The sequence below is a fragment of the Rhinoraja longicauda genome, chromosome 16 (assembly GCF_053455715.1).
Source record: "Rhinoraja longicauda isolate Sanriku21f chromosome 16, sRhiLon1.1, whole genome shotgun sequence".
Taxonomy (NCBI): Eukaryota; Metazoa; Chordata; class Chondrichthyes; order Rajiformes; family Arhynchobatidae; genus Rhinoraja; species Rhinoraja longicauda.
In genome coordinates, this window is record NC_135968.1 from 8,277,765 (window position 1) to 8,297,853 (window position 20,089).

The window sequence follows — 20,089 nt, forward strand, 5'->3', positions numbered from 1 at the left end:
GGGAGGGACAGAGGAACTATCTAAAGTTGGAGAAGTCAATGTTCATACCGCTGGGCTGCAAGCTGCCCAAGCGAAATATGAGGTGCTGTTCCTCCAATTTCCGGTCGGCCTCACTATGGCACTGGAGGAGGCCCATGACAGAAAGGTCAGACTGGGAGTGGGAGGGGGAGTTGAAGTGCTCAGCCACCGGGGGATCAGGTTGGTTAAGACGGACTGAGCGCAGGTGTTGAGCGAAACGATCGCCGAGCCTGCGTTTGGTTTCGCCGATGTAAAGAAGTTGACATCTAGAGCAGCAGATACAATAGATGAGGTTGGAGGAGGTGCAGGTGAACCTCTGTCTCATCTGGAAAGACTGTTTGGGTCCTTGGATGGAGTTGAGGGGGGGAGTAGGTGAATCGAGGGCCAAGGTGAAGGGGAAATGATTTAATAGGAATCTGAGGGATATCCTTTTCACACAAAGGGTGGTGGGTGTATGGAACGATCTGCCAGAGGAGGCAGTTAAGGCAGGTACTATTGCAACATTTAACAAACACTTGGACAGGTACATGGAATGGACAAGTTTGCAGGGATATGGACCAAACGCAGGCAGGTGGGACTAGTGTAGCTGGGACATGTTGGCTGGTGTGGGCAAGTTGGGCCGAAGGGCCTGTTACCACGCTGTATCACTCTGTGACTCTGACTCTAAGTATGCCAAATTGTAGCTCCAAATGCAGCCAAAGTGAGCCCTCCTCCCCACACTGCAATCATTAACATCAGCACAGTTTACCAGCTGAGAGAACCCAGATGACACATTATAATCTCATTCCCTCCTTTTCAAGAACAGTCACGGTCTGCCTTTTTTCATAAGTTCATACATTCGTAAATCATAGGAGCAGAATTAGGCCATTCAGCCCATCGAATCTACTCCGCCATTCAATCATGACTGATCTATCCTTCCCTCTCAACCCCATTCTCCTGTCTTCTCCCTGTAATCTTTGACTCCCTTACTAATCAAGAACCTATCAATCACCATTTAAAAAAATACCCAATGTCTTGGCATCCACAATCACCTGTGGCATTGAAATTCAACATATTCACCACCTTCTGGCTAAAATTCCTCCTCGTCTCCTTTCTCAAAGTACGTCCTTTTATTCTGAGGCTATGCCTGCTGGTCCTGGACTTTACCACAAAGCGGAACCATGCTCTCCACATCCACTCTATCCAGGCCTTTCATTATATGGCAGGTTTCTATGTGACCCCCCCCCCCCCCCACCCCTTCATCCAACGAGTACAGGCCCAGATCTGTCGCACATCTCTGACAATGGCTGTGATTGCTAGGTCGTGCAGCATGCAAACAACAATGGATTTTCAGCACCTGAAACAGATAAATTGCAGGAAGCCCCAAAACTGATGGAGGCATGGGAATCTTATTTTTAGAAGACCATTAGAGTTCTTCACTATTGTGATATCTGTGTGGCTCTGGTTTATAGTGGCACTCAGCAGCTGTGGTAGGATCATGAATTGATATCAAGTGCAAGTTAAGTAGGGGTTTGACACGTAATGCTGGAGTAACTCAGCGAGACAGGCGGTATCTCTGGAGAGAAGGGTTATCTTGCTGATCCCAAACCCATTCCTTTTTTCCCGGTGATGCTGCCTGACCCACTGAGTTACTCCATCCATCACTTTGTTTTCTATCATCGGTATAAACCAGCATCTGCAGTTCCTTCCTACACATCCTGCTCATCTGTTTACATTGGGTCATTTTTAAGGGGGAGATGGATAGTTTCCTGATTAGTAATGGCGTCAAAGGTTACGGGGAGAAGGCAGGAGAATGGGGTTGAGAGGGAAAGATAGATCAGCCATGATTGAATGACGGAGGTTCAAATGGCCTAATTCTGCTCCCATTTAGGGGAGGCCATTTAAAACTGAGGCGAGAAGGAGATTTTTCACCCAGAGAATTGCGAATTTGTGTTCAATTCTCTGCCACAGAGGGCAGTGGAGGCCAAATCACTGGATGAATTTAAGAGAGAGTTAGACAGAGCTCTGGGGGCTAGTGGAATCAAGGGATATGGGAGACATTGGGCACAGGTTACTGATTGTGATGATCAGCCATGATCACAATGAATAGCGGTGCTGGCTCGAAGGGCCGAATGGCCTCCTCCTGCACCTATTTTCTATGTTCTATGTCTTACGGTCTAAGAGACATTTTCCCCAAAGTTTTCAACACCAAACCCATGTATCTATGGTATATTTAATGCAGCAGGAATATTTTAAGTGCGTGCCTGATGGACTCCCCAAGGTCCTTATCGCTGACAACTATGGGGTGTGTCTCCCAGAGCAGGAAAAAATCATGTGTTCTTCCTGGAAACATGGCATTCATCGTTAGCAAAATCTGATGATTCACATAACCTGAACATTGAAGGAATGAAAAACTTTTTCTGCTGAGGACAAGGACTGCATTATTAATGGGGGACCTTGTTGCTGCAGGTGTAGTCAATGACTGCCTGCAAATCAGGCAAAGTCAACAGTTCCGTGCATAACAGGCAGACATCCTGTCCAGTTTTGTAGTTTGTACGTTCTCCCTGTGACCTCGTGAGTTTTGTCCAGGTGCTCCGGCTTCCCCCAGTCCAAAGACATGCAGGTTAATTGGATTCTGTACAATTTCTCCAGTGTGTAGGATAGTACTAGTGATCGCTGGTCGGCATGGAATCGGTGGGCAGAAGGGCCTGTTTCCATGCTGTATCTCTAAAGTCGAAAAGTCGAAAAGCAGCATCTCTGTAGGGTTGACACAAAATGCAGGAGTAACAAGAGTCCCCCTAGTCCTTACCTTTCATCCCATCAGCCATCACATAAACATAATCCTCCAACATTTTTGCCACCCCAATGGGATCCCACGACTAGTCACATCTTCCCATCTCCACTCCTTTCTGCCTTCCACAGAGACCGTTCCCTCCGCAACTCCCTGGTTAACACGTCCTCACCCAAACCACCCCCATCCACAGGTACCTTCTCCTGCAACCGCAGGAGATGCAACACCTGTCCCTTTACCTCCTCCCTCGACCCTGTCCAGGGACACCAAGTCTTTTCTGGTTAGGCAGAGGTTCACCTGCACCTCCTCCACCTCATCTACTGTATCCGTTGTTCAAGACGTGGACATTTGTACATCGGCGAGACCAAACGTAGGCTGGGCGATCATTTCGCTGAACACCTTCACCCAGTCCGCCTGGTTGCTAAACACTTTAATTCACATTCCCATACTGACCTTTCTGTCCTAGGCCTCCTCCATTTCATTTCATTTTTTGCTTGGGCAGCTTACAACCAGGGGTATGACTATTGATTCCTCTCACTTAAAGAAACCCTGCATTCCCTCTCTCCATCCCTCCCCCACCCATGTCACCCCAGCTTTCATTCTCACTTAGCTACAGCTAACAATGGCCTGTTTCCTTTATTATCGTTGCTTTTTGCATATCTTTCATTCATTTGTTCTATATCTCTCTACATCATCTATATCTCTCGTTTCCGTTTCCCTTTCCCTTGACTTTCAATCTGAAGAAGGGTCTCGATCCGAAACATCACCCATTCCTCTCCAGAGATGCTGCCTGTCCCCGCTGAGTTACTCCAGCATTTTGAGTCTATCTTCGGTTTAAATCATCATCTGCAGGTTCCTTGCTACACATCTCTGTCGGGTCTGTGGACATGGTCTCTTTGCTGATGGGCACATCTTTGTTTCGTGCCTTGAGATTCCTAACATACTTTGTGTGCCAAGTCATTGCCAAAGTAACACCTCCAGTAATGGGATCTCTACCAAAAGTGGCACCGCAGGAGATACCACGGAATGAGTTTTTCTGCTGCTATATGATGAAGATAGCATTCATTGTTCGTTCTAGCGCCTCTGTGAACTTTGGAAGATGTTAGAGCAGCCTGCAGTCCGCTCTGAAATAGTTCGGTCAATTCTCCCAATGTCAGCAGAGTATCCCTTTACACAGATACAAGTGTGATTTCAAAAAAGGTTTTGGTGTGCTCCGTGTTGTACTGTGATTGTACCGTGACAAATGTGGGTTACATCTGAAAACTCCAAATTAGGTCGATAAAGGTAGAAATATGCGATGTGCATCAGTAACACCTTTAGCTGTGGCGACTATATCAGAGAAAAATCACACATGCCAATGTGCCTTACTTAAGGAGGTCTCTGTCCAGTTTTATAATGGTGTGATTTCAAACAACAAAAAAGCACTATAAATGCACAATTTGCACATATAGAATAGATGCTGATCATCGAATTCTAAGTTTAGGTTTTTTAATAAAACTGTTTGTGGCAGAAATTCTCGTAATTCATAAATTCCTCAGAAAAGCGACATTGAAGATGGTTTCTAGATGCTGGTAACAGAATATGTTCAGTCATCGCTCCAACCAGACATGCCAACATTTGTCTACTTATGTTTATAGTTATTATTGTTACAGGGTGTACCGAGTACAGTGAAACGCTTTGTTTTGCACACTACCCCAGTCAAATCAGATAAAACCATACAGAAATACAATCAAGCCAAACTCAAGTACAATAGGTATAGCAAAGGCAAAGAGAGAGTGGAGAATATAGTTCTCAACATTTTAGCTCAAGAGTTCCAGAGACAAAATCATGATTTGTCTGTGTTAAGTGGCCATAAAATTAGCATGGTATTCTTCTGTCTTATTGGTATCAAGGCTCGACCCCAGAAACATTATGTTTGTGAAATTGGTTTCTCAATGGGAGAATGTTAAAAACATGGTCACAGGGAGAGCGTTAAAAACTCCGAACAGGTAGCACCATCAGGATCAATCCGAAGTTTCTGGCGCTGTAAGGCAGCAAGTCTACCGCTGCACCACTGTCACCCCTTTGTCCAAGGGAACGCTTAAAAGTTATTATTAAACACATTGTAGCTGAACATTTATGATATATCAAAGCATTCAGGCAAATTAAAATTGACCAGATTTCATTATTTGAAGACTTTACTGCTGTCAATGAGGGAAAACTGGTGGATGTCCTCCTCATAGGTTTCCAGAAGATATTTGCTAAGAATCGGGACTGGACCTGTAGCATAATAGGTGGTGTGAGCAGGTATTGAGAGGGGTTGTCCTGGGACGCCAGAACTAACTGTTGAGCTTTCCCGATAGGTTGTGGGCCTATCCCAAAGAAACACCACTTGAAAGGAGTGAAAGGAGATACCCACTTGATAACCCCAATGATAAACTTGCATCTACACAATCAGTTTTTTGTAATGAGTTTGTTAACATGTAGGTAGACAATAGACAATAGGTGCAGGAGTAGGCCATTCGGCCCTTCGAGCCAGCACCACCATTCAATGTGATCATGGCTGATCATTCTCAATCAGTACCCCGTTCCTGCCTTCTCCCCATACCCCCTGACTCCGCTATCCTTAAGAGCTCTATCTAGCTCTCTCTTGAAAGGTAGCTGTTTATTGTAGCTGCTGACACCATCTGTGTTGTCCTCAATGAAAGAGAATGACAGAGGCGCGTCCTGCAACCTGATACTGGCCCCTAGGGGCCGAGCGGCTTCCTATTTGCACACATGCACAGACACACATGCCGGGGGGGGGGGGGGGGGGGGGGGGGGGGGAGAGAAGAGAGAGACACACACATGCGGGGGGGGGGGGGGGTCGACACATGCATGTGCGAGGGGGGGAGATGGACACATGCACATGCGGGGGGGGGGATGCACATGCATGTATGAGAGGGGGTAGACACATGCATGTGTGTGAAGAGGGTAAACACATGCATGTGTGTGAGCGGGGTAGACACATGCATGGGTGCGAGGAAGGTAGACACATGCATGCGTTGTGAGCGGGGTAGACACATGCATGTGTGTGAGCGGGGTAGACACATGCATGTGTGTGAGGAGGGTAGACACATGCATGTATGAGCGGGGTACACCTGCATGTGTGTGAGGGGGGGTAGACAAATGCACGTGCGAAGGGGAGTAGACACATGCAGGTGCAAGGATAGACACATGCACTAGTGAGAGGCGGGTAGACACATGCAAGAGTGGGGTAGACACATGCATGTGTGAGCAGGGTAGACACATGCATGTGTGTCAGCCGGGTAGACACATGCACGTGCGAGGGGGGTAGACACATACACGTGCAAGGATAGACACATGCACTTGCGAGAGGGGGTAGATACATGCACGTGCGGGGGGATGCACATACACATGCAGGTGCGAGAGTGGGGGGTAGACACATGCATGTGTGAGTGGGGGTAGACACATGCATGTGTGTGAATGGGGGTAGACACATGCATGTGTGTGAATGGGTGTAGACACATGCATGTGTGTGAACGGGGTAGACACATGCATGTGTGTGAGGGGGTAGACACATGCATGTGTGCGAACGGGGGTAGACACATGCATGTGTGTGAGGGGGTAGACACATGCATGTGTGTGAATGGGGTAGACACATGCATGTGTGTGAGGGGGTAGACACATGCATGTGTGTGAATGGGGTAGACACATGCATGTGTGAATGGGGTAGACACATGCATGTGTGTGAGGGGGTAGACACATGCATGTGCGAGAGGGGCGAGACCCATGCACGTGTGTGAAGGGGGTAGACACCTGCACGTGCGAGGGACACAGACATACACAAGAATGCACGTGCGGGCGGCTGCCTGTGCCGCAGGTGATCGTGGGTGCGCCGCCCGAGGTGCCGGTGGATTGATTGTGAGCGGCGAGGAAATCCCCCTCCGTTGCGATAACAAAACAAGGGGAGGTGGAGTGGGAGTGGGAAGCGCCCGGGGGTGGGGGAGAGCGCGCGCCCCGGGGATGGAAGCGCCCAGGGTGGGGGGGGAGCGCGCGCCCCGGGAATGGAAGCGCCCAGGGTGGGGGGGGAGCGCGCGCCCCGGGGATGGAAGCGCCCGGGGTGGGGGGGGGAGCGCGCGCCCCGGGGATGGAAGCGCCAGGGGTGGGGGGGGAGAGCGCGCGCCCCGGGGAGAGAGGAGAGGGCGCGCGCCCCGGGGAGAGAGGAGAGGGCGCGCGCCCCGGGATCCGGCGGCTCCAGGTGAGCGGAGCGCGGGAGACAGACAGAGACGAGCAACGCGCGGGCTGTTGGGGGAGGGTATTGGGGAGGGGCGTGGGTATTGAGGAGGGGAGAGGGTATTGGGGAGGGGAGAGGGTATTGGGGGAGGGGATTGGGGAGGGTATTGGGGGAGGGGAGAGGGTATTGGGGAGGGTATTGAGGAGGGGAGAGGGTATTGGGGGAGGGGGTGGGTATTGAGGAGGGGAGAGGGTATTGGGGAGGGGGTGGGTATTGGGGAGGGGGGTGGGTATTGAGGAGGGGAGAGGGTATTGGTGGAGGGGGGTGGGTATTGGGGAGGGGGGTGGGTATTGAGGAGGGGAGAGGGTATTGGGGGAGGGGGGGTGGGTATTGGGGAGGGGGGGGGTATTGAGGAGGCGAGAGGGTATTGGGGGAGGGGGTGGGTATTGAGGAGGGGAGAGGGTATTGGGGGAGGGGGGTGGGTATTGGGGGGGGAGAGTATTGGGGGGGAGAGAGTATTGGGGGGGAGAGAGTATTGGGGGGGAGTGGTTGGTGGGGTGGATGTTGGTGGGAGGGGGTGGATGTTGGTGGGAGGGGGTGGAGGGGAGGGGGGTGGGTGTTGGTGGGAAGGGGATGGTGGTGGATGGGAGGGGAGTGGAGGGGGGGAGAGATGGAGGGGGGAAGGGGTGGGGGGAGGGGTAGGGGGAGTGGGTGGAGGGGAGGGAGGAGGAGGGGGGAGGTGAGGGGGGGAGTGAGGTGAGGGGGTGAGGTGTGGGGGGGAAGTGAGGTGAGGGGGTGAGGTGAGGGGGTGAGGTGAGGGGGAGTGAGGTGAGGGGGTGAGGGGGTGAGGTGAGAGGGAGGGTGGGTGAGGTGAGTGTGACACGTGAGGTGGAGGTGGGGGGGGTGAGGTGAGGGGGAAGTGTGAGGTGAGGGGGGGGGGGTGATGTGAGGGGGCCGTGAGATGATTGGGGGGGTGAGCTGAGAAGGCAGTGAGGTGAGGGGAGGGGTGAGGTGAGGGGGGTGGTGAGGTGAGGGGGGGGGTGAGGTGAGTGGGTTGGTGAGGTGAGGTGAGTGGTGAGGGGGAGGTGAGTGGGGGTGGTGAGGAGAGGGGCGGTGTGAGGTGAGGAGGGTGTGAGGTGAGGTGAGGTGAGGGGGGTGTGAGGTGAGGGGGGGTGTGAGGTGAGGGGGGGGGTGAGGTGTGGGGGCAGTGAGGTGTGGGGGAAGTGTGAGGTGAGGGGGAAGTGTGAGGTGAGGGGGAAGTGTGAGGTGTGGGGGGTGTGAGGTGAGGGGGGGGGGTGAGGTGAGGGGGAAGTGTGAGGTGAGGTGAAGGGGGGGTGAGGTGAGGTGAGGGGGAAATGTGAGGTGAGGGGGGGGTGAGGTGTGGGGGGGGGGGGTGAGGTGAGGGTGAGGTGAGGGGGAAGTGTGAGGTGAGGGGGGGTGAGGTGTGGGGGGGGGTGAGGTGAGGGTGAGGTGAGGGGGATGTGTGAGGTGAGGGGGATGTGTGAGGTGAGGTGAGGGTGAGGTGAGGGGGATGTGTGAGGTGAGGGGGGGGGTGAGGTGAGGGGGGGGTGTGAGGTGAGGGGGATGTGTGAGGTGAGGGAGGGTGTGACGTGAGGTGGGGGGGTGAGGGCAGGGGTGTGAGGTGAGGGGGGGGGTGAGGTGAGGTGGGGGGGTGAGGGCAGGGGTGTGAGGTGAGGGGGGAGTGTGAGGTGAGGGGGGAGTGGTGAGGGGGGGGGTGTGAGGTGAGGGGGGGTGAGGTGTGGGGGAAGTGTGTGGTGAGGGGGGGTGAGGTGAGGGGGGAGTGTGAGGTGAGGGGGGAGTGTGAGGGGGAGTGTGAGGTGAGGGGGAAGTGTGAGGTGAGGGGGAAGTGTGAGGTGTGGGGGGTGTGAGGTGAGGGGGGGGTGAGAGGTGAGGTGAAGGGGGGGTGAGGTGAGGGGGAAATGTGAGGTGAGGGGGGGTGAGGTGAGGGTGAGGTGGGGGGGAAGTGTGAGGTGAGGGGGGGGTGAGGTGTGGGGGGGGTGAGGTGAGGGGGATGTGTGAGGTGAGGGGGATGTGTGAGGTGTGGGGGGTGTGAGGTGAGGGGGGGGGTGAGGTGAGGGGGAAGTGTGAGGTGAGGTGAAGGGGGGGTGAGGTGAGGGGGAAATGTGAGGTGAGGGGGGGGTGAGGTGTGGGGGGGGGGTGAGGTGTGGGGGGGGGTGAGGTGAGGGGGGGGGAGGTGTGGGGGGGGGGGGGTGAGGTGAGGGTGAGGTGAGGGGGATGTGTGAGGTGAGGGGAGGGTGAGGTGAGGGGGATGTGTGAGGTGAGGGGGATGTGTGAGGTGAGGTGAGGGTGAGGTGAGGGGGGATGTGTGAGGTGAGGGGGGATGTGTGAGGTGAGGGGGGATGTGAGGTGAGGTGTGGGGGGTGTGAGGTGAGGTGTGGGGGGTGTGAGGTGAGGTGGGGGGGGAGTGTGAGGTGAGGGGGGAGTGTGAGGTGAGGGGGGAGTGTGAGGTGAGGGGGGAGTGTGAGGTGAGGGGGGAGTGTGAGGTGAGGGGGGGAGTGTGAGGTGAGGGGGGAGTGTGGTAAGGGGGGAGTGTGAGGTGAGGGGGGGAGTGTGAGGTGAGGGGGAGTGTGAGGTGAGGGGGGAGTGTGTGGTAAGGGGGGAGTGTGAGGTGAGGGGGGAGTGTGAGGTGAGGGGGATGTGTGAGGTGAGGGGGGAGTGTGAGGTGAGGGGGGGAGTGTGAGGTGAGGGGGATGTGTGAGGTGAGGGGGGAGTGTGAGGTGAGGGGGGGAGTGTGAGGTGAGGGGGATGTGTGAGGTGAGGGGGGAGTGTGAGGTGAGGGGGATGTGTGAGGTGAGGGGGGAGTGTGAGGTGAGGGGGGGAGTGTGAGGTGAGGGGGATGTGTGAGGTGAGGGGGGTGTGAGGTGAGGGGGATGTGTGAGGTGAGGGGGGAGTGTGAGGTGAGGGGGGGAGTGTGAGGTGAGGGGGGAGTGTGAGGTGAGGGGGATGTGTGAGGTGAGGGGGGAGTGTGAGGTGAGGGGAGGGGGGAGTGTGAGGTGAGGGGGATGTGTGAGGTGAGGGGGATGTGTGAGGTGAGGGGGGTGTGTGAGGTGAGGGGGGGGTGTGAGGTGAGGGGGGAGTGTGAGGTGAGGGGGATGTGTGAGGTGAGGGGGGAGTGTGAGGTGAGGGGGATGTGTGAGGTGAGGGGGGAGTGTGAGGTGAGGGGGGATGTGTGAGGTGAGGGGGGAGTGTGAGGTGAGGGGGGATGTGTGAGGTGAGGGGAGGGTGAGGTGAGGGGGATGTGTGAGGTGAGGGGGGAGTGTGAGGTGAGGGGGGAGTGTGAGGTGAGGGGGATGTGTGAGGTGAGGGGGATGTGTGAGGTGAGGGGGGAGTGTGAGGTGAGGGGGGAGTGTGAGGTGAGGGGGGAGTGTGAGGTGAGGGGGGAGTGTGAGGTGAGGGGGAGGGGGAGGGACGGGGGGGGGCGGCAGAAGCGCATGAGCCGGTGCGAGGGGGGGGGGAGGAGCGCGCGCGCACGTGCACGAGCAAGGCTGAAGCGGCGGCGCGCGGGCTGGGGGGGGGAGCGGGAGCGCGCGCTGAGTTGAGTTGGAGCGGGAGCGCGCGGCCCCAGCGGAACATTCGTGACCGTCACCGCGGGCGGTGGGTGAGTGAAGACCCGCCCGTCCATCCCCTCCACGTCCCCCCGGCCCCGCCGCCCGGGAGCGACGTCTCCCTCCCTCCCTCCCTCTCTGCCCCCACCCCCGGCCGGAGGAGGCTGCGCAACAGGAGGATGTGGAGGGGAGGCAACTGCACCGTGTCCCTCCCTCCCCGCGCTGGGAATCCCCCCCCCCACCCTGGGCTGCGAGGATCCGGGTGGACGACGACCCCCCCGCCCGCCCGCCGTGACGGTAAAAGTTTCCGTGTACTCCCCGCCCCAACTCCGCGGGGAGGACGGAAGGACGGAGGGTGACAACCCGCTGCTGGGGTTAACCAGGCGCGTCCGAGCCAAGTTACTACCTCGGGAAGCTGAAGTGAAGCCACTCTTGAGTGTCTTTTCCCCGGGATCTTAAATTCTCGGCGACGGAAGGTTTGCAAAAGCCAACACGCAGTTAATTAAAAGCCGGAGCGGGAGTTGTAAACACAGGGCCAGCCCGCGTTTGGAAATATTGCAATGCCAAATTATTCATCGCCTTCCTGGAAAATTGTGTGTGCGAGAGAGAGAAAGTATTGCAAGGCACAATTATTAACCATCTTCGTGGAAAAGTGTGTGTGGAGATATTGTAATTTACAATTCTTCATCACTTTCCTACAACAGTGTGAAAATATTGCAATGCACAATTATTAATTCCCTTTATGCAAAGGTGTGTGGGAATATTGCAATGTACAATTATTAATCCCTTCGTGCAAAAGTGTGGAGATATTGCAATGCACAATTATTAATCACCTTTCTTAAAGTTTGTGTGGAAATATTGCGATGCACAATTATTAATCACCTTCCTGCAAAAGTTTGTGTGGAAATATTGCAATGCACAATTGTCAAACTGCATAAGTGTGGGTGAAAATATTCCAATGCACAATTATTAATCACCTTCCTGCAAAAATGTGTGGAAACGATGTACCTTAAGCTGCAAACGTGTATGGAAAATTGTAATGCACAATTGTCTTCCTGTGGCTGTGTAAATATTGTGTAAATATTGCAAGGCACAATTCTTAATCGCCTTCCTGCAAAAGTGTGTGGAGATATTGTAAGACACAATTGTTAATCGCCTTCCTGGAAAAATGCGCGTTGTTTTCGTGTGGGGTGTTCACTGACTGGTTACGTTCACTGGGATAAGTCGCTGACGCGTCAATCACGGCCCATGCGATGAGCCACCGTGGCCGCCCTGGGTGTGAGGGAAAGGGGGAGAGAGAGAAGCAGCGCATGAGCTGGTGAGGGGAGGGGTGAGAGGGGAGGGGTGTGAGTGAGAGGGGAGGGGTGAGAGTGAGTGAGAGAGGGGAAGGAGTGAGTGTGAGGGGAAGGGGTGAGCGTGAGAGGGGAGGGGTGAGAGTGAGGAGGGGAGGGGTGAGAGTGAGGAGGGGAGGGGAGAGAGTGAGGAGGGGAGGGTGAGAGTGAGTGAGAGGGGAGGGGTGAGAGGTGAGGAGGGGAGGGAGTGAGAATGGGGAGGGGATGGGGTGAGAGTGGGGAGGGGTGAAGATTAGAGTGAGGAGGGGACGAGAGATGAGTGAGATGGGGAGGAGTGGAGAGGGAGTGGGGAGGGGGTGAGAGTGAGGAGGGATGAGAGTGAGATGGGAGTGAGGAGTGGAGGGGGTGAGAGTGAGGAGGGATGGGAGTGAGGGGGGATGGGAGTGAGGAGGGGAGGGGAGAGAGTGAGAGTGAGGAGGGATGAGAGTGAGATAGAAGTGAGGAGTGGAGGGGGTGAGAGTGAGGAGGGATGGGAGTGAGGGGGGTGGGAGTGAGGAGGGGAGGAGAGTGAGATGGGAGTGAGGAGTGGAGGGGGTGAGAGTGAGGAGGGATGGGAGTGAGGGGGGATGGGAGTGAGGAGGGGAGGAGTGAGAGTGAGGAGGGATGAGAGTGAGATGGGAGTGAGGAGTGGAGGGGGTGAGAGTGAGGAGGGATGGGAGTGAGGGGGGATGGGAGTGAGGGGAGAGAGTGAGGTGAGGAGGGGAGAGAATGAGGGGGGATGGGAGTGAGGGGAGGGGTGAGTGACGAGGGGGGTGAGGTGAAAGGGGGGGCGGGGCGGCAGAAGCGCAAGCTGGTGCGAGGAGGGGAGGGGGAGGAGGAGGAGCGCGTGCACGAGCAAGGCTGAAGCGGCGGCGGCGGCGCGCGGGCTGGGGGGGGGAGGGAGGGAGCGGGAACGCGCGCTGAGTTGAGTTGTAGCGGGAGGAGCGCGCGGCCCCAGCGGAACATTCGCGGGCGGTGGGTGAGTGAGTGAAGACCCGCCCGTCCGTCCCCTCCACGTCCCCCCGCCCGGGAGCGACGTCTCTCTCCCTCCCTCTCTGCCCCCATCCCCGGCCGGCGGAGGAGGCTGCGCAACAGGAGGGTGTGGAGGGGAGGCAACTGCACCGTGTCGCTATCTCACTCCCTCACCGCGCTGGGAATCCCCCCCCCACCCCCTGGGCTGCGAGGATCCGTCTGCCCGATGACCCCCCCCCCCCCCCCCCCCCCCCCGTGACGGTAAAAGTTTCCGTGCACTCCCCTCCCTCCAAGGAGGGCAGGGTGACAGCCCGGTGGTGAGGGTGTCCGGTCCGAGCCAAGTTGTTGCTGCCCCGGGAAGCTGAAGTGAAGCCGCTCTTGAGTGTCTTTTCCCCCCCTGGGATCCAAATTCTCGGCGACGGAAGGTTTGCAAAAGTCCGCACGCAGTTAATTAAAAGCGGGGGCTGTAAACACACGGCAAGAGTTAATGCAGGGCCAGCCCGCGTGTGGAAATATTGCAATGCCAAATTATTCGTCGCCTTCCTGGAAAGTGTGTGTTTGTGTGTGTGCGAGAGAAAGTATGAAAGTATTGCAAGGCACAATTATTAATCAACGTGCAAAAAAGTGCGTGTGGAAATATTACAACGCAAACTTATTAATCACCTTCCTGGAAAAGTGTGGAGATTGCAATGCACAATTCTTTATTACTTTCCTACAACAGTGCGTGTGAAAATATTGTAATGCATATAATTATTAATCCCCTTCATTGCAAAAGTGTGTGTGGAAATATTACAATACACAATTATTAATCACCTTCCGTTGTTTTTTGTGTGTGTACGGCATGGTCACAGGTTGAGTTCACTGGGACAAGTCGCTGACGCGTTGTGTATGTTGCAATCTCGGCCCATGCGATGAACAGGGTTGGGTTGAAATCCATAGTAAAAATCGTTTGTGCGTGTGAACTTGCGAGTGGTGTCCACAGATTAGGTTACAGCCTACCCAGATGTAGCGACTTGGTTAAATAATCAAGCTCCTCCCGATGAAGGAAATTTAACGTAAAGAAGCGGATTTTTTTCTTCTGATTGCTGGGAAGTGGTAAAGTCACAACTTTTGTGTCAGCAGTGCCTTCACACGGCCGAGATGAGTTTTTTTTTAATGGAATGAAAACATTTCACTTCGTCCAGACGTCGGTTAGTTGATAATTTTAAACTTGTAAACTAGATGCTGTTTGCGGAAACCAGGATGTTGCCGCTGTTGTTTGACCCGTACTGTGGGTGTGGTTGATCGCCGTGGCCAAGCAGCTGCTAATTTTGTCAAGCTGCCACTTAAAGAAGCAAACGAACAATCATTGCCATTAAGGCCTAGATTTTCTTCGTGTTACTTTAACTTTTAGTACTTTCGCAGTTTAGAACCTTAACAACAACAAAATAGTGCCAGTGATTTTATTGCATTTAATAATAAGTAAAAGTTTCCGCAATATTGTGAAGTTTATGGTGATACTATTTGATAGCTGTTGTCCGATAGTGGTAGAAAGTTGCCCTGGTCCTGAGAGACTACCAATGGGGAAACAAAAGGTACATGTTCCATTGAAAGATTTAGTGTTATTTGTCTATAAAATTCTTGTTTAAATGCTAACCTGGGCACATTTTCAACAAAAACTGTTAATTTCTTATCCAGACTTTTCTGTTTACCATTTAGGCATGCCTTTTTTGCTATATTTCAAAAACATATGTAAAATATCTCAGTTTGTCCATATCCCTTCCTCTGGCTTTACATTTCACACTTCTTATGTGATACTGTTTTGACTCCTTTTCACCTCTAGCCTTTGTCACCATGTCCAGTCCCTTTGGCCCCACCCCTTGACCCCTTCTAATCCCACCCCCAGTGCTTGCACATTTCTCCCACTACCCCTCTCACCCACGCTCCACCCCCCTTCCACTCATCTCTCACCCTTCCCTCTTCAGAATCCCCTTTTCCCTTTTCTTTGCTCCTTCTTTTCCCCTTGCCATGCCTTTTGGCTTCCATTTCACTTCAACATTTTGTCACTATCTCCACCATTTGACAATCATACCCCTCATTTGTAACCACCTATCGCTTGCCAGGCCCTGCCTCACCCAAACCTCTCTTTTCCATCCCAAAACTTTGTGTGTTTTCAATCTGTTATTAACAGGACCATAAGGAGCGGATAGAAACAACAATAACTTCTGGAGTAAAGTTTAGATGTGAAATACAATTTGTCTAGCCATATGTGCTAGGGACTACCTGAGGATTGAAGTTGCCAGCCTGAGAACATTTGTGGACGTTATATTTATTGTGTATGAACTGTCCTGCAAATTTACTCAACAGTAGACAGCTGCATTGTAAGCTCCTGGTCCTAGATTGATCTGTTAACTATAAATAGAGATGTATAACTCTTCAGCCTTTTTTTTGGCATTTGCAATTTTGCAGACTTGTGATTAAAGATTATGGATTAAAGTAAATAATGGAATCACAAGACCTGACCCACTTCACATTCTGTATGCATTATGAAGGACATTGAGTTCTACTGTAGAAGTGTTGGCTGTTGCACACTTTTTTGAAATGTTTATAAATTGTTTTTTGCTGCATTTGTTACAGGTAGTTAGTCTCTGTTATTGTTTCAGCAAAATATGCATGTGACCTGGGTTGATTGCACCATATTTTCTCTATTTGTATGGTTTACAGGTTTGGCTCCAAATAGATGCTTTTTGGCACAATTGCTGGGGTGCAACCTATTGTTTCACCGTGCAGTAAAGTTTTATTAAAATAGGAATCATTGAAAGTCAGAAGAATTTCTAATCTATAATGAAAGCCACGTGTAATTTGTTACTAATTGAGCAACTTCATTTTAACTTTGTCTTTACCCGTGCTTGCTGGTTTATTTACTCTTGGTTCAAACTTTCATTCCTGGGATTGATTGATACTTTTCTGGCTTCACCTACCACAAGATTTTGTATCCCTAACACCAGCTAACCTTCTATCCTGAACACCATCTAACAGCTGCTCCTTTACCTCTATGCCCTTGTACTGTTTTTGCCCCAACATTGGTAACAATGCTTTAAATTTTGGTATTTTATCCCTTAAAAACTTCTTGAAAACCTGCTTCTGACCAATCACTTGTCCCTTCTAATATCTGTAGTGACGGCGTTAATTTTTGTTCATTGAATATATGAACAAAAGGGTGAAGGGTCTTGGGTATTTTCTGTTTATAGATGTTATATATTCTAGAAATGGTAATTTAGTGTGTGAAAATAATGACTACAGAGATATCCATTGTTTAAGTATGTTGTATGTGGTGTGGAGTTCGACCCTGGTCAAATTTTGATTTAATAAAACATTTCATCATATCTGGCTTCTGAATTAGATCATGTGGCTTGAGAATGTTTTATGCACTATTGTGCAGCAGGGGTCACAATGACAATTATAAATTTGGCCTGACAATGACCTGACAATTATAATGTTATATATTTTACAAGAATTAGATGACAGTGGATTACAGGAGAATGGTGTCTGACATCAGGATATTCCTTTGCAGTTACATTACTTTTAATGGGTCTGGAAATCAGAGTGGGGACTTTCGAATTTGTTCAACAAACCTTGGAAAAGTTTTCCGTTCTATTTGTTTAGGAGCATATGGATGCAGGAGAGGAAAAGTGCCCTTGCAAAATACTGAAGCCGTTGTTACTGTTCTGACTCAAGCGTGCTCCCTAGCCTCCTGCAGTATAACTCTTCCTGACCACTGACTGGTTGAACTAGACTGTGACCTTGATTCCTTAATAATGTATTGAGCCTCTGACCCGATATCCCCCTCAGTACAGGAATAACATCCATCTTCATTACATGTTCAATTTATATCTTGGTCTCATTCACCTGCTATCTAAAGACCTTTGTATGCTCCTTTTAATTCATTTTTCTCTCTGCCCTTTTGTGTAACAGCCCACCTTTGCAAAGATGAGCTCATCTGAAGTAGAAAACAGTGGGTCAGGCAGCATCTGCAGAGGGAATAGACAGAACACAGTACAGTACAGGAACAAGCCATTAGCCCACAATGGCAGTGTGGAAGATAATACCAAATTAATCTCCTCTGCTTGCATGTAATCCATATTCCTCCATTCCCTGCATATCGATGTGCCTATGCAAAAGTCTCTTAAATGCCACTATCATAATCTGACTCTACTCCACCACTGACAACACATTCCAGGCACCATCACTCTCTGTATAAAAAGAAACTTGTTGCACACATCTCCTTTAAACTTTGTCTCTCGCCTTAAAGCTATGTCCTCCAGTATATGACATTTCCACCCTTTGAAAATGGTTTTGATTGTCCACCCTCATAATTTGCCTCATAATTTTATATACTTCTATCAGGCATTCCCTCAGTCTCCAATGTTCTGGGGAAAACAATCCAAGTTTGTCCAACTTAGGACAGAATGTATTACAGCTAATAGCCTCTAGTTCAGGCAGTATTTTGGTAAACTTCTGGTAGATCAGCACCTTTCTTTAGATTTGGAATAGGGGAGAGAAAGCTGGAAAAGGTGGGTGGGACAAAGCCTGGCAAGTGATATGTGGATTCAGATGAGGGGATTGATTGGTAGGTGGGTTGAGATAGTGACAAGAGCACAAAGTGAAAGGGTGCCACATAAGGAACAAGGAAGATTGAAATATAAAGCCAGAGAGAGGGATGTAGGTGGAAGGGGAGGAGAAACTAAGGATACAAGGAAATATGGACTTGGGAATTGAAGATATCATGAGGGGAGAGAAAGAGCAGTGATTAGAGTGGTGGGAGATATAGGTGCACATGGGAGGGTGGTGTGGTAAGAGCTTGGGTCGGGGGGGTTACTTGAAATTGGAGAATTCAATCATCATACCATTTCGTTGTAGGCTCCCCAAGTGGAATATGAGGTGCTGTTCTTCCAGTTTGCACGTGGCCTTATCCTCGCAATGTAGGAGGCCAAGGACTGAAAATCACGAATGCGAATGGGCAGGGGAGCTCGAAACTGTGCTCCAGCTGGCCAAGGTGGACTGAGTGCAAGTGTTCAGTGAAATGGTTGCCTTGTTTATGTCTCGTAAATCTCTCAGATGGAGGGGCTGCTGGATTCCCTGGATGGAAGTGACAGAGGAGAGGTGTTGTACCTCTTGTGGTAGCAGAAAAAAGTAGCTGGGGAGGGCGTGGGTTGGGTGGGAAGGGATGAGTGTACCAAGGAATTGTGGAGCGGGTGGTCTCTGGAAAGGGATGAGAAGATGTGATTGACCTTTCACCGTCCGGCGTGGCCTGGAACGTGGCAACTACAACAGCCTGACCGTGGGAGAAGACGGCAGGGGAAGAGAAAAGACATTCTGGCCTTCCATCACAGTGAGGAGGGGACTGGAGGAGACTCACTGTGATGGATTTTTCTTTTTTTTGTGTTGGTTGGGGTTGTGTAATTTGCTTATTTTATTGCTCTTATTGTTGGACCGTGGGTGACGAAATCTCGTCCAAAAAACTTGTTTTTTGGATGACAAATAAAGATATCCTGAATCCTTGATGGTGGGATCATGTTGAAGGTTGTGGAAATGTTGGTGAATGGTGCGTTGGCTGCAGAGGCTGGTGGGGGGGGGGGGGGAGAAAGGTGAGGATTAACAAACTACCATCATTCCATCTGGAGAGCGCGAGCGAGACCCAAACTCTTGTTCTCTATTTCTTCGCTACCACCACATCTGCTCTCAAGATGAGCCTTTCTTCTCTAGGATATGAGATTTTCTCTTTCTTCGGTAAACATGGATTTGCACTACTATTGTGGATGGAGCCCTCCCCCCTGAGTCTCCCCCATATCTCTCCCTCCCATCTTTACATTTCACTCTTCTTTCCTTATCTGATGCTCTTTTGGCTCCGATGTCACTTGCTCCACCCATCTGTCAATCAAACCTCCCTCGCCTGTATCCCCCTATAACTTCTGAAGAAGGGTCTTGACCCGAAACATCACCCATTCCTTCTCTCCAGAGATGCTGCCTGTCCTGCTGAGTTACTCAACTTTTTGTGTCCCCCTATCACTTGCCTGGTTATGGTCACCTATGCCTTTCTTTTCTACGTTTCGTCCACCCCGACTCCATTGGCCTGAAGAAGGGCCCCGACCCAAAAGGTTGCTTGTCCATTCCCTCCACAGACCTGCTGAGTTCTGTGCTAAGAAAGTTAAGATCACTTCACATCATTGTTGTGGGTTTGCCTGGTCTTCTGTCAAATTCCATATCCTTTCCTTCAGATCCCTCGTTCTTTTCTCCCACCATGTGTCTGTGACTTCCTCTAGGCCGACAATCTTCTTAGCACTATCTGCCCCTCCAATTCTTGTAGCTTTCTCATTTCTGATTCTAGTCGTTTGAAATGCTGGCGATGGCTTCAGCTTTGTGACCCATAACGTTTGCTCAGGATCCTAAAATATCTCCTTTTAAGGCGTTACTTAAAATCTAATTATTTGATCCAACATATCATCCACCAACATTTCCGTCACCTACAACAGGACCCCACCACTGGCCATATCTTTCCATCCCCTCCCCTCTCTGCGTTCCGCAGAGACCGTTCCCTCCGCAACTCCCTGGTCCACTCGTCCCTTCCTACCCAAACCACCCTAACCCCGGGCACTTTCCCTTGCAACCGCACGAGATGCAACACCTGTCCCTTCACCTCCCCCCTCAACTCCATCAAAGGACCCAAACAGTCTTTCCAGGTGAGACAGAGGTTCACCTGCACCTCCTCCAACCTCATCTATTGCATCCGCTGCTCTAGATGTCAACTTATTTATATCGGCGAAACGAAGCGCAGGCTCGGCGATCGCTTCGCTGAACACCTGCGCTCGGTCCGCATTAACGCAACTGATCTCCCGGTGGCCCAGCACTTTAACTCCCCCTCCCATTCCCAGTATGACCTCTCTGTCATGGGCCTCCTCCAGTGCCATAGTGAGGCCCGCCGGAAATTGGAGGAGCAGCACCTCATATTTCGCCTGGGCAGTTTGCGGCCCGGTGGTATGAACGTCGACTTCTCCAACTTCAGATAGCTCCTCTGTCCCTCCCTTCCCCTCCTCCTTCCTAGATCTCCCTCTATCTTCCTGTCTCCACCTATATCCTTCCTTTGTCCCACCCCCGACATCAGTCTGAAGAAGGGTCTCGACCCGAAACGTCACCCATTCCTCCTCTCCCGAGATGC

General features: G+C 51.7%; 1 protein-coding gene across 9 annotated transcripts in view; it reads left to right on the top strand.

Moving 5' to 3' along the window:
- Positions 1 to 7,007: 7,007 nt before the first annotated feature.
- The window catches only part of LOC144601199 (phosphatidylcholine:ceramide cholinephosphotransferase 1-like), a 95,874-nt gene continuing 82,792 nt past the window's right edge, over positions 7,008 to 20,089 (top strand). For 2 of the 9 annotated variants that reach the window (XM_078413166.1, XM_078413174.1), the window contains exon 1: positions 12,847 to 12,901. The gene's annotated coding sequence lies outside the window, so the exon portion shown is untranslated. Of the gene's footprint in view, positions 7,029 to 10,573; positions 10,645 to 10,941; positions 11,068 to 12,846; positions 12,902 to 13,208; positions 13,320 to 14,026; positions 14,085 to 17,774; positions 17,930 to 20,089 lie in introns of those variants that run through there. The other 7 variants (XM_078413172.1, XM_078413168.1, XM_078413173.1 and 4 more) reach the window with 7 other exon arrangements.